The sequence below is a fragment of the Anastrepha ludens genome, chromosome 5 (assembly GCF_028408465.1).
Source record: "Anastrepha ludens isolate Willacy chromosome 5, idAnaLude1.1, whole genome shotgun sequence".
Classification (NCBI taxonomy): Eukaryota; Metazoa; Arthropoda; class Insecta; order Diptera; family Tephritidae; genus Anastrepha; species Anastrepha ludens.
In genome coordinates, this window is record NC_071501.1 from 101733487 (window position 1) to 101751953 (window position 18467).

Genomic DNA, 18467 nt, shown 5'->3' on the forward strand with positions numbered 1-18467 from the left:
AAGTTCATACCACTCTTTAGCCTCTTGCTTTAATTTAGGATCAAAGTGATAGGCCCAAGTCTCATCCATAGTGATAAATCGACGCATAAAATTGACTTTATCCTTTCGAAAACGCTTTAAATGTTGCTGAAAAAGTCTCATTCGAAAGTGTTTTCGTTCCATTGTTAGCGAATGCAGCACCCATTATGCACATTGCTTTCTAAAACCAAATCTTCTTCTTCTTAGCATCACAGTCCTTGGTCAACCATTGCTTCATTCACAACCTTTCGCCACCCGTCCCTATCTAAAGGCAACTTCCTTCTACGGCTGCACGTTCAGCTTCAATCTCAAGATAGTCTGGATATGGTATGGAACTCACGAACAATTTTTTTGAGAGCCGATTGACGTCCGCAAACATAGCTCTTGGGTACATGGACGACTCAAGCATATGTAAGACCATCTCTTGGCCTATTAGCGCAAGGTAATTTAACTGAGAAGAAGTTTTTGCAAACCAAAATTAAATTCGAACAAAAGTTTTAATTCGTAAACTCACGAACACAAGGCTATACTAGAAATTAAACTCGAATAATGAAGAAAATAAGGATTAACAATCTAAAAATCAAAAACCCGTTTAATTGCCTTAAGTACACCTCATGGTTCAAGCGATTTTGGAGGAGTAGCTCGATTAATGAGCTTGTTTTGCTCCTTAAATTGCAATTGCAGTGTAAAATCTCCTAACGAACATCTCTATTAGCTGGACCTCCATTGAACGGACATTTTTTTTACTAAACCTTACGTATCGGCAGAAGTTATTAAATGGACACCTCCCCTGGACGGACAAAAGCTGACTGACGGTGAGTGTCTGCCTAACAGAGGTTTTAATGTTCTCCGTATGTGAAGGAAGATATCTACAGCCAATCGTAGTTGTTGATGTGATGGAGGAGATTGATTGGATTTAGGTTGGCGCACTGCCCCAGGCTGTCGAAGAAAGGAGCACCCAGTGTTCTTAGTCGTCAGGCTGACAAGCCCGGATATTTACAGAGAAACTGCTCTACAGTCTACTTCTCTGAAAGCTCCCCACAGCTTCTACAATGGGGTTTGAATGGTAAACCTAGCTTTTCCGCGTGTGTGTCGATCGTTCAGTGCCCGGGAAACTCAGCTACGAGTTTGGAAATTGAATGGCGTGGAATTCCCAAGACCTTCTGAGTCCTCCGTATATTGTACTGGGGTCAAAGGGTTTTCGAAATACTGTCAGGGGGATGCCGATGACCGAATAGGAAGCTCATCAGCAATTTCATTTCCCTCTATGTTCCTATGTCCTGGAACCCAGATCAGAGAAATGTTACCTGCACATCCAAGAGATTTGATCTCCTCCTTACAGGAGGCTTGACTATCAGAGAAAATGCTAATATCTCCCTCGCTACCATGTTTCCTAAGCATTTTGCATGCCCGCAGGAACGCAAAGACTTCTGCCTGAAAAGCATTAGTAGTATTCGGCAGTTTAAAGGAGATAGATAAATAGATTTAGAGAAAATCCCCGCTCCGACTCCCGATTCCATCTTGGAGCTTTCAGCCACTGGGGTGGCGTAGTTTACTGCAGACCGAAATTCTGTGCCATACGGTGTATACCTATGAAATGAGACTTTTTTTCAATTTCAAACGTTTATTAACAAAAAATTGTTACAAATTTAATCTTCAAAATAATAGCCATCGCTAGCGATATATTTTTCCCATCTCTCAGGCAATTTGTGGATGCTGCGCCAAAAAAATTGGCCGTCTTTGGCCGCAAACCAATCATCGAGCCATTTTTTGGCTTCTTCGTGAGAATTGAAGCACTGTTCGGAAAGTGCGTGGCCCATCGATGCAAACAAATGATAATCGGAAGGCGCCAAGTGTGCAGAGTAAGCCGCATGCACCAGCGGTTCCCAATCGTACGTCTCCACCAATTCCCGGGTCGCTCTTGTTCGATGTGGCGGTGCATTGTCATCAAGAATTCATCAAAAATTACTTTGTGACGCCGATCGGCATATTCTGGGCGTTTTCGGTGTATAGCGCTGTTAAAATCGGCCAATTGTCGTTGGTAACGTGCACCGTCAACTGTTTCACCTGGTTTTAATAGCTCCTACCAAATCATACCACGCTGATCCTAGAAAACACCCAGCATTGCCTTGTGGCCGAAGCGAATTGGTTTGGCCGTTGTTTTTGGCTTGTGGCCGGGCGGACCATACGATTGTTTACGCTTGGGTTCGGAGAAATACACCCATTTTTCATCACCCGTAACGATTCGATGCAAAAAAAAATACTTCCTTTTGAACCGGGAGAGCAGCATTTCACAAGTGGTTTCACGATGTCGGCAAATCGTAGTTTGAGGGCACGAAATTAGACATTTTTAAGAGCGAAAAAAATGCATTGCTGAATGAAACGTAACAAACAATGAACTGAATATTGTTGACAGATGACAGACGAAAAAAACAAGACATTTGGGAAAGTTTAAAAATACTCCTAGCGACATCTATGGACTAGAGCTTTATCTAGAGAAAATGCGCAACACTACAGCGCAGAAAAATGGTCAAAAATCAACACGATTTTTAAGCCACTTCATACTTGCGATTTATTATTCAGTGATCTATACCCGTAATTTTTCTATAAATTTTAAGTAAAAATTTGAAATTTGAATGAAAATTTGCCGACTTGCACTTGACGCTGATTGCATGCACCTATGGTAAAAAATATGGTAGAAGCCATTTTAATGCAATTCGAATTTCAGTTGGACTCAAATTATCCTTTTGACGTTGCAGTGAGTTGTTCGAGTTAATTATTGTGAATTTCCGAAAATTCCAAAATTTCAAACATTTGCAACATTTTGCTGCATTATTAATACCTACATGCATACATATACTCGTATTATATTGATATTTACTCAAAATATTACAACAAATAACAATCTATTACTCATTTGGTGAAAGATGAATCTTCTACTGCAGTCTGGAGCGAAATGTGCCTTATTAAATTTCTAATCTAACATTTCAATTAATAAATATTCGTTGACACACTTCACATGCAAGTAGCCACTAATACATGTACACATACATGCACACATACATACATACATATGTATATGTGGATGAGGTAAGCAGGCAAAGTGCTATGCTGCCAAATTATGGGCAAATACAATATTGTTTCAATATTTGCTGACACAATCAGTTTCCCATAACAATTTTCTATTACCGCTATTTACATACAACAAAGCATGCACATATTTTTACATACATACATACACATATTTACATATATGAACGCATATGAATTCCAATTTCAAATTAATAATCGCACTAATAATTTATAGTTTCACACACTCAATTTGCCTTATAAACAATTTGTGAATTATGACGAACGCTTAATTGAACATTTTCATTACGTTGCCAACACGGGACAGTATTTTGCATACAAAATGATAATAAACACAACTAATAGACAACCAATAATGCAAAGTTTAAAGAGCTGCGTAATTTGGTCTCTGCCACTCTTCTAGGTAAGTATACTATTCATGGTCAATATTTGTTTTCACTTACACAAATACAGGGTGCATACGGTAGTTGAGGATGTTACTATAACTATCCGAAATCATTATTTTGCTGTGGCTCTTTTTGAGATAAGACATGAAGGACTAAAATTTAATTCAATAAATGAAGAGACACGCAATAATCGCCGCTATAGGCGCAAATCACACCGATTTAGAAATATCTTATTTTTTTAAGGGGTTACATACGCCCAGCAGCGCCAAAAATGGGAGAGATTTAGAAGGGATAACAAAAGAAATAAATATAAAAAATTGTATACTGTTTATTAGTACTCAAACTTTATAAAAACATTTATTTTAATTTTTATTTACAAAAATTAGTATATAAAAAATCACGTGACCTAAAGTACAATGAAAAAAAAGTTGCTTCACGGTCTGCATCATTTATCCTTGAAATGTTGGTGGATCTGAAAAAAGTAAAAAAATTCTTGTAAAATAAAGTTGTAGTTACAGTCTGTCGAGCCGAATTTTTGAATTGCGAAAAATTTAGCAATTTACGGTATTTAAAGAAAAGTATTCGTTTTGCGTTATAAATGTCGCACTTTAATTATGTTTAAAAAAATGTTTGTATAAAAATGTCAAAAATCCGGCTCGACGGAGTATAGAGAAAACAATTTCAAATATTTAAAGAAAAACCGCATAAAAAAATATTAAAAACTGAAAAAATGAGTTATCATGCAGACCGTGCTGGAAAAAGTAGTTTCGAGAAAAATTAGTTTAAAGTTTGAGGTACAGGAGTGCGCGGACCGCTCTCTGCCTAAAAATTCCATGTTTTTGAAAATTCTGGACGTTTCATACGCCCCTTAAGTGTGCCCGTTCATTCGTTCATAAGGTTCGACGTGAATTGGAAGCATCAGGCGGCCAAGCAAAATCTGTTGAGAAATGCAAAAAAAACGAGGAACATTCTGTCACTGTCCGATTAGTAGTGCAAGCGATCGACGATTGACGAGGACCCTTCACAGTCGACGAGAATACTTATGAGGAAGCTTAATGTTTCTGAGGGTCTTATACGTTCAGTTGTCCACGAAGATCTCCAGTATAAATTCTACGTTATGCGCAGAAGACAGTTTATGTCGAAAGAAATACGAGCTCAACGAGAAATCCGTTCAAAATGCCTTCTCAACAAAATTATACACTCTGAAGCGCCTGAGATATTTTGGGTTTTTTCTGACGAAAACAAGTGCGACCAAGACCAATATAGCAACCGCAGAAATGATCGGAATAACAGATGGCTATATTCCAATTACACAGAGGTTCCGGTTGTTAGGCGCACAAAGTTTACGTCAACTGTTATGGTTTTAGGTGTTCCGAGCAACAAATAACTTGCCATGCCACCCCAATTCTTTATTCTTCATTCAATAATTGGGAGAGAATTCGGTTGCAAGGTTTTAGAGGCAGTGGTGAAGCCCCAAATTGATAGTGCATGCAGTGACAGTCCATACATCTTTGAGTAAGGCTCTGCTGCTTTACACAAAGCGATGGCGACATAAAATTGGATGGTGGAAAATTTGCATGAGCACATAACACCGAAGTTATGCCCGCTAACTTCTAAGATCTTAATCTCTTGTACTACTATGTATGGGGCGTAGTTGAGTGTGAAGCTAATAAGCATCCTAATAACATCATTTCTTCTCTGAGGGCTGCAAGTAATACTGTTATGGCCAAACAGTTGATTCGGACAAGCAAGCGTTTCCGGACCCACACGATTTTAATGATATATAAAAAGTTAGTGTTGCATAAACAATTTGTGAAGTTTCATTAAATTTTGATCAAAATAAAAGCTAATAAGTTTTACGCTTAAGCCTATGTACGCACCCTGTACATCTGTACAAAGACAGAAAGTCTGATACCAAATGTTTTTAAACTTTGTTTGCACTCTGAGGTTTAGTGCTGTAAAAGATATACAAAGTTTGCTGCAAAAGCTCCCTGGATGCCTGCATAACTCACCAACCAGTGGCACCCTCCTATAAGCGTATGATTCTTATGGATATTTCGACCAAATTTCGTGAGATTTGATTCAATGGAAGCTGTGTTATTGCATCTAATGTGACATTACTTTTGTACTATCGCTCGATAATTGAATTTTGAACAAAGAGTCAATATTAAAATTTATTTTAGATTCGGTAAAACGGCACCCGCGATTCGTCAAATGATGCGAAAAGTTTATGGTGATGAGTGTTTAACTCGTACATTCACTTTTGGGGGATTCAAACCATTTAAAGAAGGTTAAGAAATTTTGGAAGGCGACGATCTGCTGTGAACGAAAATATCTTGAAGTTCACAACATTATAAAGCACGCGCTGAAATTGTTCTTGCTTTACAGGGAAATGAACAAAAATATCAATCCTCTGTTCTAATAGGTGATCACATTGGAGGTACTTTGACCATTAGGGGTTTTTGATAGATCACACGTGACTACTATGAAGTTACTTATAAATACATAATTTTATTCAGTATTCAATGACATTTTATCATGGAAAGACTTACCGCCTTAACAACGTTTACAAATCGTACTATTGCATTATGAAACTCGACGCTCTGTGAAAAGTGTTCATCGCGCGCTCAGACCAACTTATTGTGTTCAGCGCTGAGGCCTATGGGCTGGAATAATCATCGGCCCATATTTCTTCAAAGATGAGGGTGCCGCCAATGTAACAGTGAATGATGAAAGCTATCGTGCCATGATAAACGGCTTTTTGATGCCAGAAATTGAAGCCCGTAATCTCCACAAAAGCCCGTAATCTCCTCAAAAAGTGACGAAGCGACTTGAACGAAATCCCCGACGAAGTGCCAATCAAATGGGGAAAGAACTGAAAATATCTGACCGTAGCATCCGCCGCATACTGAAAACTTATCTCAAAGTCAAGATCTAAAAGGCGCATGATCTCACACCAAAACAGTAACAAATTAGACTTGAGAGAGCGAAGGAGTTGCTTCGCTTGGCCGAAAGCGGTCAATTTCCGAACATTATGCTTTCTGACGAGAACATTTTTCAAAGTGAGCAATTCGTAAACTCCCAAAACGATAGGGGTTATTTGACCGATCGTTCATACGAGAATTTGAGTCATCGATTGGCCACTAGAAGGCAGTACCCGAAACAGGTAATGGTTTGTGCCGCTGTAACCGTAGCTCTCCAATAGTGAGGCGAGGTTATGTGCTGGGTGTAGAATCACAGCTACGTAGCAACTGCTCTCCAAGACTAAAAGGAAATAAGCTACGAATTAGTAGCCCACATTTTTGGAAGGCAAATGGTTTGAGGAGTAGGATTTCAAGTTCTCCACAACGTTTTCTGCACCAGCTGCAGAGAAGAGTTGAGAGGATGAAAAGTTAATTTTTTTTCTGCACTTTCTCCGCGAATGCACAGAATTTCGAAGAATACGAATTTGCATTTCTGGGGTACCATCTCTTCAAGAATCTGCATATTTTATATACAGACTCACTGGAAGGGCTCATTTGTTACGCTAAAAGAACGTTATGAGTTAAAGGCAACTGAGTAGAGATATAAGTGGGGATATATTTCCTGAGCACTACAATTAGCTTTTGGGGCCCGCCGCACAAACTTTGTTCTTTAAGAGCAGCCCAAAGTAAGCTAATCTAACTTAATAATATGATATTTAAGCTGAATGCTTAATTATTTTTCACTTAAGTCGCTTAATTGCCTTTAAAACCTCCAATGAAAAATCACAGCCACTTCACACTGAAGAATTAATTTCATTATTTAATAAATTCACTTCTTTCTCCACTTACCAAACGGCGAGATTAGGAATAATTTGAGCGAACATAAACACATTTAAGGGGCAAAATAATCACCCACATGAGCAACCTTCAACATGCAATGTGAACGCACGAATAACTAACCAATTCCCCAATGCCTTTCTCTTCCCCTTGTTCCCTACATACATACGTATCCATATGCTTGTAAATCACTCATACGCCATGTGGTGTCCGCATTTGTCAGGTTGTTTTATTATTCAGGCATTTTATGGTATTTTAAAATCGCTTTTCTCGTACTTAATTAACATTATGCTGTGGTTGATTAATATTGAAATGTCTATTAAATTTATATTTTTCAAGCACTCTTGTTTAATAATTAACGTTTTCATATGAAAAACGCAGCCCGAGGTGAGAGAAATAAAATAAAATAAAAACCAAAATTACTGCGTAAACTCCCATAGCGACAACAGGAGCGGTGCAAAAATGAAATTGACAGTAGTGGGTTGTTTTTGTTGCTGTTGTGTAGTGGCGACATCATGTTTGTAGGGGGTTGGATGTGAGTATGCGTATAATTGCCTTTACCAAAAGTTGAATTGAATTGGTTTGTCGTAAAAAGTTTGGAAACAAAATTTTGTATAACATTTTTTTTACTTTTTATATGAAATTTATTGTGCCATTTTCTCTATTTCTTAAATAAAATCAATTAAACTAAAGATGTGATATTTTGATATAAAGAAAAAAATCGCAAAAGTGAGGGGAGAGTATTATCTACGATCGCTTTTAAAATTCTGCATGGTTATCTCTAAAAGCTGTAGCGGATGGATAGGGTTCATGCGAGTTTTTAAATCTGAGTTGAGAGTAGCTGAGATGATTTTATGATATTATGCCACTTACGTACTTAATTGACCATAGCGATCCGTTACCGAGTTACAGCTTGCCGAATAATGTCTCTGAATGAAAGGTGTCTGTGTTTTCCGCACACCTTTTCCAGTTTCTTTTACCAAGAGAAGCCAGACCATCTTCAATTTGGTCCTTCTAACAGACACGAGGACGTCATCTTTGCCATCGATCGACAATTACCGTCTCAAACCCCTTTTTCGCTGCAGCAGTTCCTTTCACACCGACGACATGACCCAGCCACCTGGGTGGGTGACTCGTTTGACTATGTCAATATCTCCGTAAAGCTCATACAACTCATGGTTCATTGGAATGCGGTAACCGGCATCTACACGAGCAGGACCAAAAATCTTGCGAAGCACCGGAATGATGAGCGTCTTGTAGAGTGCTGTTTTCGTTCGCCGGCGGAGGAGCTTACTACTCAATTGTGTACTTAGCCTGAAGTAGTACCTGTTGGCAAGAGTTATCCTTCGCTTGATTTGAAGGCTGACATTGTTGTTGGTGGTAACAGCGGAATAAGATATATGAAGTCATTGACCGCATAAAATTTATAGTTGTTAACTTCGATCTGTGGTTCAAGACATCGCGACTCCCTGCAGCATGCCAGCATATACTTGGTTTCGCTATCGTGTACCGTCAGACCGAATCTTGCGGACTCCTTTGCAATAGCGGCAGAAGTGGCGGCGACATCCCGTTTCGTATGACCGATGATGTCGACGTCATCAGCGTACGAAAGGAGCTGGACATTTGTATAGTTAAATGTTCCGTTTCGGTCATTTCCCGCCCTGCGAACCACACTCTCCATAATAAAGTTGAAGAGTTCGCATGACAAGGGATCACCTTGCTTGAAACATCGAACAGTTCGGAGAGGTCCTCTCCTATATTGACGGAGCTTTGTGTGTTGCACAACTGTATCAGCTTAGCGAACTCTGACATTTTGCGATATAGTTGGTCGTGAATCGGGCTACGAGGGGTGCCTTTTATATGTCGGGATTAGAGAACAAAAACAAATTTTAATCATCGAAAATCACTTTATTGTTTTTCAAAATATTCTCCATGAAGATCTATACACTTTTGTATGCGTTTGAGCCAATTGTCGAAGCACTTTTGCCACTCTGAATGAGGTACCTTCAAAACATTCATTCAAAATGCCGCAACCGCTTTTTCAGGTGTCGAAAAACGTTGGCCTCTCAGTTTGTTTTTTACGTACGGGAATAAAAAGAAGTCATTGTTGCCAAGTCAGGACTATACGGCGGATGATCCATTAATTCGATATTTTGGGTGCTCAAAAATGCAGTTGTTTGAGCCGATGTGTGAGAGCTCGCATTGTCCTGGTGAAGAGTGATCCGTCTTTGGCGATTGGTTTTCCTAATTTCTTGGAAGACAACTGGCAAACAAATGGTTGTGTACCACTCAGAATTTACTGTTCTGCGTTGTTCTAGTGGTACGGTTGCGACATGTCCAGTTTTTCCGAAAAAACAGGCGACCATTTGCTTGGAAGTGCTTCGTGCGCGAACAACTTTTGTTGGATTTGGCTCATCTTGAAACACCCATACAGTCGACTGCTGTTTACTTTCGGGCTCATACGCGTAAATCCATGATTGATCACCTGTCACGATGTCATAGACGTGTTTCGAAGCCCCGCGATCGTATTTTTTGAGCATTTCCTTCGACCAATCGACACGAGCCTATTTTTGAGCGATTGACAAATTGTGTGGGATCCAACGCGAACCAATTTTTTTGACAGTCAAATGTTTATGCAATATTGAATGTATGCTGGTCCCACTAATGCCTAAGATTGTCTCAATCTCACGATAGGTCACATGACGATCTTGCAATATCAGTTCGCGCACAGCATCAATGGTTTTCGGAACAACAACTGATTTTGGACGGCCTTTACGAAATTCGTCTTGGAGTGAACTACGACCACGTTTGAATTCACCATACCATCGATAAACACTGGTCCTTGATGGAGCTTCATCACCAAAAAATGAATTAAGTTCATCCATGCAATGTTGCTGAGTTAATTCACGTCGAAAGTTGTAAAAAATAATCGCACGAAAATGTTCACGATTTAATTCCATTTTTGGACCGGGAGGAATCTTTTAAGTTACTGTAAACAACACAAATAGCGCTGGTATTTCACAACGTTCTGAGTACGTAAAAGCCAAAAAATGTCAAACTTTGCGATACAGCTGTCAGTTGCCAGATTGCAATACCAGGGTTGCCAAATCCCGAAGTATAAAAGGCATATCAAAGGCTGCCTTGTAGTCGACGAGTAGGTGGTGCGTATCATCTTGGCCCTCATGGGTCTTCTTCAGGATCTGACGCAGTATAAATATTTGGACGACAGTGAAGCGATCCGATATGAAACTGCACTGGTACCACCCAATTAGGAATTGTGCGTAAGGTTTCAGTTTATCACCTAGCAGGCAGGGTAGCATTTTATATGCGATGGCGATAAACCTAAACACCTAACCACAATGTTGTACGCACAGTTGCTAAAACTCAGTGCGTTTGGTTAAATATTAAAAAAATAGATACTTTAAACACAAAAAAATTCAAGATATTGTGCTGACTCATTACAGTATTTCTGTTTCTTTTGAAGAAAAAGACCTTCTGATCATTTTTCTATAAAATTTCTCATTCAACAGCCATATTGTAAGTCAAAACTGTCTTCTTATTGGTCAACAATTAAACTGCTAAATACGCTTTTCATAGATTTCCAATTTGGAGTGTGGTTCAACAGAAGCCTCCAATTTAAAGCTTGCGGTCAAGCACAATAGGCCAAACCAGAGGTCCTTGTACATTATGACTACATATTAATAATGGTACGATTATCTGGTGGCCATATCATAGCAATTCTATAAATAGAATAGAGCGTGTATAGAAGATTTTTTTAAATTCACCTTGAGATCTATAAATTTTTCTTAATTATTCTAGAAAACTTGGAACCTACCCGCTTGCTTCTTGTCTTCTATATTCAGGGTTGTTAGTGATTCTTTAGATTGTACTTTTCTCTTAGATCGTATAAATTTCTCTACATCAGTCGAATCTGTGTGCTTTATTGCCTTTTTATAAAAGTAATTGGACAACGAAATATGTACGTAATGCCCCAATTGTGCGTGCAATAAAATAAATAAATAAATAATTGGCGCGTACACTTCCGTTAGGTGTTTGGCCGAGCTCCTCCTCCTATTTGTGGTGTGCGTCTTGATGTTGTTCCACAAATGGAGGGACCTACAGTTTCAAGCCGACTCCGAACGGCAGATATTTTTATGAGGAGCTTTTTCATGGCAGAAATACACTCGGAGGTTTGCCATTGCCTGCCGAGGGGCGACCGCTATTAGAAAAATGTTTTTATTAATTTTGCCTTCACCGAGATTCGAACTAACGACCTCTCGGTGAATTCCGAATGGTAATCACGCACCAACCCATTCGGCCACGGCGGCCGCCGTGCGTGCAATAATGGAATTAAATAAGACCTCGTCAGTTCTAATTGACTTCTCTTTAAACAAATATGCATTCATCAATATTTTATATGCCTATTTTCAACTATTTACATAAATTTGCAATAGAGTTTGTATATATCTAGCACTTGGAAATGATTTTTTAAGAACCTGTAATCTTTAATACCCTGTAAAAAAACTTGTGTCTCCAGCACTAAAAAATAAATAATAATTCTTGTGAGAATCTAGGACAGAAACAACAAGAATTAAGTTGACAGGGCCAACTAAGGCAGCTATTTTAATGAGGCTATATTTCAAATTTAAACTTTATTCATAGTAAAGCAAAAATCCTTGAAATGGATGCCAGCGAATTTATCAATTAACATCTCAATAAAAAGCTAAAATTTTGTCTATTCAACAAGAAATTTGGAGTAATTATACCGCATTAAATAGGACTGGAAACTTTAGTTCTTTTAGGAAATTATTGTAATTTCTCTTTATTATGATAATATTTATGTGGCTAAATTACGTATGGAACAAAATATCGGCCAAATGGCCGCCGCGGCCTCGGCGGCACACCTCCATCCGATGGTTCAAATTTTCGATGACGCTGAGGCATAATTGAGGTTTCTATGCCGTTAATGTGCCGAATTATCTCATTCTTTAGCTCTTGAATTGTTGCTGGCTTATCGACGTACACCTTTTCTTTCAAATACCCCCAGAGGAAAAAGTCCAACGGTGCCAAATCACTTGGCAGCCAATTGACATCGCCGCGACGTGAGATTATTCGGCCATCAAATTTTTCGCGCAAAAGAGCCATTGCTTCGTTAGCTGTGTGACAAGTGGCACCGTCCTGTTGAAACCAAATATCGTCCACATCCATATCTTCCAATTCGGGCCATAGAAAGTTCGTTATCATCTCACGATAGCGAACACTATTCACAGTAACTGCCTGACCGACATCATTTTGGAAAAAATACGGCCCAATGATGCCGCTGGCCCATAAACCCCACCAAACACTCACTCCTTGTGGGTGAATTGGTTTTTCGGCAATCACTCTTGGATTATCCTTCGCCTAAATGCGGAAATTCTGCTTATTGACGAATCTACTGAGGTGAAAATATGCCTCATCACTGAAGATGATTTTCTTCGAAAATTGGTCATTCACTGTTGCCATTTCCTGCCACCATTCTGACCATTGACGACGCTTGAAATGGTCAAGAGGCTTTGGTTCTTGAGTCAAATGCACCTTGTAAGCGTGTAAATGCAAGTCTTTGTGCATAATGTTCATCAACGACGAGCGTGAGAGGTGCAATTGTTGGGCACGACGACGAGTTGAGGTGGAGCATTCAGTGGTGTTTTCACATCTCCTACAGACCCGGTTTGCTCAAACTTTTGCAAAATCTTCCTGATTGTACGCACATTTGGACGATTAAATCGACCGAAAAAATCACGAAGTGCGCGATATGCATTTTGATTTGAATGCCCGTTTTCATAATAAGGCTGAATAACTTTAACGCGTTGCTCGATTATGTATCTTTCCAAGGTTCAAACTGAGTTAGTCTGAAATTGAAAAATGTCAAATGAAATGCAGAAAAAACTAAACATTTAGGTGTGGTTCACATTCAACATCGGCTCTTAGTATTTAACCACCCTTTAGTTATGCTGCATGTGCAGTTTTTAATTTTCTTATCAATTTAATTTTTTAAAAGAGATTTTTCAAAGGGCTAAATATTTAATTTTTGGTTTACATACTTATATTCACTATTAATATGTAAGTCCAACGAAAGAGGATATGCACAGCTATTAAAGAAGCATTTTGCTTAGTTTTTGGCAAGGACAAATATAGTACAATAATATCCTTTGAACAATTTAACTTCAAATATGCTTGAAATTTCCTAATGAATTATTTTGAGAAAAATACAAAATGGATTGAAAAGTGAGTATACCACGATACTAGCAATAGAAATAAGTGCTAAACTAAGCTTGGTTGACAGCTGTTATCGATCTCTGTATCATTGCCCAAGAGAAATATCCTCGATGCTCTGTATTTAAAGAGATCAAGACGGTGCCATCTGTAATGAGTTGGTGAAATGAGTACGGATATACACCAACTACAGTTAACCCCGTTTGAGCTGAGAAAATAGAGAAAAACGCAAATAAGCTGAGATGAAATTAAATCGTGTAAGTAATACCAATTGCCATATGTGGGAAATATTGTCAACGCTTATTTGGAAACACTCAATTAGGGGATCACTAAATGCACTACTTGATGTTGTTTGCTTAGATTACTGGCCGTTGCGAATCAAAAAGAAGGATATGTCTGCGGTTACCAGTTCCGTTCTTTCGCAGAAATTGAAATTCTTCTCGACCCATGGATTGCATCAGAATGTAGTTTGTTTGTTGGAGAAGGAGTTTGAAAAGGGTCTGGAGTTGAACTTTTGTTAAATAAATGAGAAAGAAAGCATTAAAGTTTAAGCTGTGCTATTACCCTATACAATAGTGCCTTTTTCAAACGTTATTATCTTTAGTCTCATAAGAAGTTATATATTTTTAGTTAGCATTTAAACTCATTCTCGATGTGTCCAAAAATCACAAGGAAATCATTATGTTCCTATATTTTTTGCCTGCTTTATATGATTTTAATTTTTTTTCTGAAAAGTAGGAAAAATATGTGAAGGAAGTAGACCAAAAATATGTCCAAAGAAAATTATCTCGCAAGAGTCCACATAAAATGATTTAAAATATTTTATATCTTCGGTGCTAGATTTTTCTTTGATTTCGTATGCCGTTTCAAACAATTCTAAGAATGTGTAAATAATAGACCTTGAATCGTTTCTCAAATTTTCTTGTCAGAACCTTGATATTACTTTTGATATTGTACTGTGTTATTGTTAAAAAATATCTGTTATTCAAATACTCCATCAGCAGAACTTCGACCATATTCTGAGAAACACAATTAAATTTAAAGGACTTTAAATTTCACATAGAAATGAAAAGAAATGCTTCATTAAATGAAAAAAAAAAATTTTGGCAGAAAAAGTAGTTATAGCGTGCAAAATTTTACTTAAAATAATAATGTTACTTAGGCTTCGCATAGAACTACCGATATTGATAGCTCTTGTTTGCCAGCTGGGACTAGCAAACTATTTTGAGATCTCTTTTCGGTAAGTTTGGCAAGTCGTCATGATCAACGCTTCCACATTTTGAAAATTTACTTTGAAAAATAAAAACAAAATCATAGAGAGACGGTGTCCCATCTGTCCTTCGTTTTTTCGAAATGAGGAAGGAGTTGCGTTTCGGTGAATGGCGAGATGAATTTTAGTTTCCTAAAATGAATCAACAAATATGGACGACATTTTGTTCTAATAAGACGGCGCAATTTGCTATACAGCGCGCTTGGTATTCGATTTATTCCATAAAATAAATTCAAAAAATAAATGCTATTATCTACAAGATTGTATTGTAATAAAAAAAATCACTCCTACAATATTTCTGTTTTGTATTAGCATTTGATGTTCTCAAGCTCCTAAAACCACCCGATATTTATTTAAAAAAATGCTCGCTTTAACTCTACACAATTTTTTTTTTCGATTTTGGGCAATTTTACTTAAAATTGGTCCAATTATTACATTGTTAAGCCTTTGGTGGGGCTCTTTCCTGTAATTCATGCTTTGTACCTCGAATTTATTTTACAAATGCTGGCATATAACCTTATACCGCCTCCAAACGAATTACCGACTTTTATCTGAAGCACTTTTTTAGGAAAACACTCATTTAATTGATTTTTTATAATTCTCTAAGAGAGCATAAAAATAATGACGTCTAACATCTGCTGCTGTATTTCCACAGAGGGCTTCGAACCCAGCACCAACCAAATGCTAATCGTACCCTTCAATTCACTTGGCTACAGCGACCGCCAAAAATAAAAGTGTAAATAATTACAACGCAATGCACCACAACAGTGAATGCGACTGCGGCCGAAACAATGACGCGTAAGCCTAGCACGCGCCTGCGGCAATGCTCAGCTGGCTGCACCAAAGTCGCTGGTGCTAGGTCCGGCATATGAGAAATGCACAAGCAAAAAAAACCTCAAACAATATCAAAAACAACACCGTTTAGTTGCTTTTCCGCTGCTGCGGCAGCCACTGTTTTTACACTACACAATTTCCGTTACCTGAATTTTTTGTGCGTCTGTTTTGCAATTTTCAGCCCATAAATAATGGAGCGGCATTAAATTGCACAGTTACGTATACGCCCAGGTGTGCGAATGGCGCCTCCAGCGTGTAAACGTGTTGAGTGTTCTGCAGCTTAACACCATTACCACTGTACCTGCTACTGGTATACAAAAGTGTGGTGTTGTTGTGTGAATACCCAGCAAGCACAAAGGTTTGATATATGCACAGTTGGGTTGACAGCAAAGCGCTTTCTCAAATACCGTGCGCTTGAAGGTGAGTTGAGACTGATTTGAGAATTACAATTTTCCGATCAAAGAGGTGAGATGAAGAGACATGAAAGTAAACTAAATAATCTACCAGAACTTTTTAAGTGTTCAAATATTCAAATTAATAAATTAAAGTTTCCAAATAATTTATTGTGAGATACGAAGCACACATAGGAAAAAAATAACAAATTAAAAAAATTAATAAAAAAGCATTAGCATAATTGGAGAAAAGTATTGGCATCAAAGTGAAAAGGCGTTTTCGCTCAAACGTTCAAAACTGCGCTTACTGGGTACTTGTGTATATTATGCGCTATACGCGTCTGTGTGTTTATGTGCGCGAGTATTTTTCAGTAATGCATAGTTGGCTTAAATTATTTTGGTATTGTTCTTTTTGCATTTTGCGGCACATACCAGGAGACTAACAAGAGTTCGCTTAAGTAGTTGGCAACAGTCGTTAAATTTGTGAAAAATCATAAAAAGTCAAATGATTTGTGATATAAAATTTAAAAGCAAGCAATGGAGATAGGAGAAAAAGAAAAGTTACTGGGAAAAGAAGTAAGAAAATTCGAAATTTCAACGCCATTACAGTTTCAGTTAATCAGTTTACAATTATTTGCCGATTTCGGGAATAAATATTTAATGAGCGCCAATAGCTTCCGCGCTCTCACTCTTTCTCCCTCTACAAAATCCATCCTTGCGAGTGACTCTCTTGAAGAGGATTCAGTTTATCTTACTGTACTTATATATTTTTCTGTGGAAAATAAGTCTCGAAAAGAATGGCTCTGGAGAAGTATGAGATTGAGGAAGATCCAAGGTTACTAAGTAACAGTGATGATGACGAGCGATGATGAGGAGTGATAATTACCGAGTAGCAGGGCGTGAATGGCATGCTTATAGGGCAAATACTTAATGACCATTTTGTATAAATAAAGAAATCAGCAATCGGAATTTTTACTGATGATTAAGAAGCGGTGCGTGTGTGTTTGTTCTCAAATGTTTTCACAAAAAATTTAAAAATCGAAGTAAAGTGCCTTCAATACATTTTATACAACTGATGAAATTCGATTTTTGGGTGTTTGGCTGGGCTCCTCCTCCTATTTGTGGTTTGCGTCTTGATGTTGTTCCACAAATGGAGGGACCTACAGTTTCAAGCCGACTCCGAACGGCAGATATTTTTATGAGGAGCTTTTTCATGGCAGAAATACACTCGGAGGTTTGCCCAATGCCTGCCAAGGGGCGACCGCTATTAGAAAAATGTTTTTCTTAATTTTGGTGTTTCATCGAAATTCGAACCTACGCTCTCTCTGTAAATTCTGAATGGTAGTCACGCACCAACCCATTCGGCTACGGTGGCCGTCGCTATAGCCATTAGCCTATGGAAAATGGACAGACGGTATACGTGAAATAATATACTGCTAGTTTTAATTCTTTCCAAAAATTAAAAAAAAACTCAATAAACAGTCTTTGGTCATATTTAGACGTATTGCCTTCTTAATGAGCTTAATGTTGCAGTCGCAAACCTTAAACAAATTGAGTTCCTAAACAATTTTTGCAAATGGATCTATCGATTCCCAAGTTATATAGAAATTCAGGGCAGTTCTAACGAATTATTTTAGAATAATGGAACTATAGAAAATAACTCTAAAGTCGTGGTTGATACCTCGGCCAGCACATATGGGCCTGAGATGGGCTTTTGACTACACCACTTGGATTCGAAATCTTTACTTCTCATTAAGTTGGTTCTCGGAGTAAAAGGATTTGAGCGTTTGCCAAATTTTTAACTCTTTAAATGCAATTTTTTTATGCATAATACAGGTCAATACCGGAATAGATATATCATCATCATATTTATCTTCCATTAGAACATAGGACTTCAAGATATATGCTGGCTATTTCTTAGCTATCTCTCGTCATGACAACTTCTACACAAATCACTGCAGTGGGAGCCCTCTATAGTGCGGTGTGTATCCCCTTATAACTTAATATCATGCTCCTCCATTTTGCTCCTAACTTAATATTGTGTTCCTCCTAATTCTTGTTATTTCCTAGCTTGCTTTGGCAGTCATAGCAGATGAAGAGGTTTAGTGATCTACCAACACGTTTAGTGATCTTTTACAGTTACACAAAAAATGCCAGTGAGTCTACTGCATCGAGAACCGCATGTGTAGTCAAACCCCACAACGGTCAGATAGGCGAAATTTGGTTTGAATTCTTAGTTGTTCAGATTAGATGCCTCTGCAGACTTTATTCACGTATTTGATTACTTGAAACTGTCAGTGCAGAGTATAATCGAGTCATTGAATTTGGGAACTTCCTCATGTCTAGATTCTCTGCTGGGCATAGGAGTTTGATAACTCTTGCAGAAGGCGAGCTCCGGTAGGTAGTGGTCAGTTGTGTAAGCTAC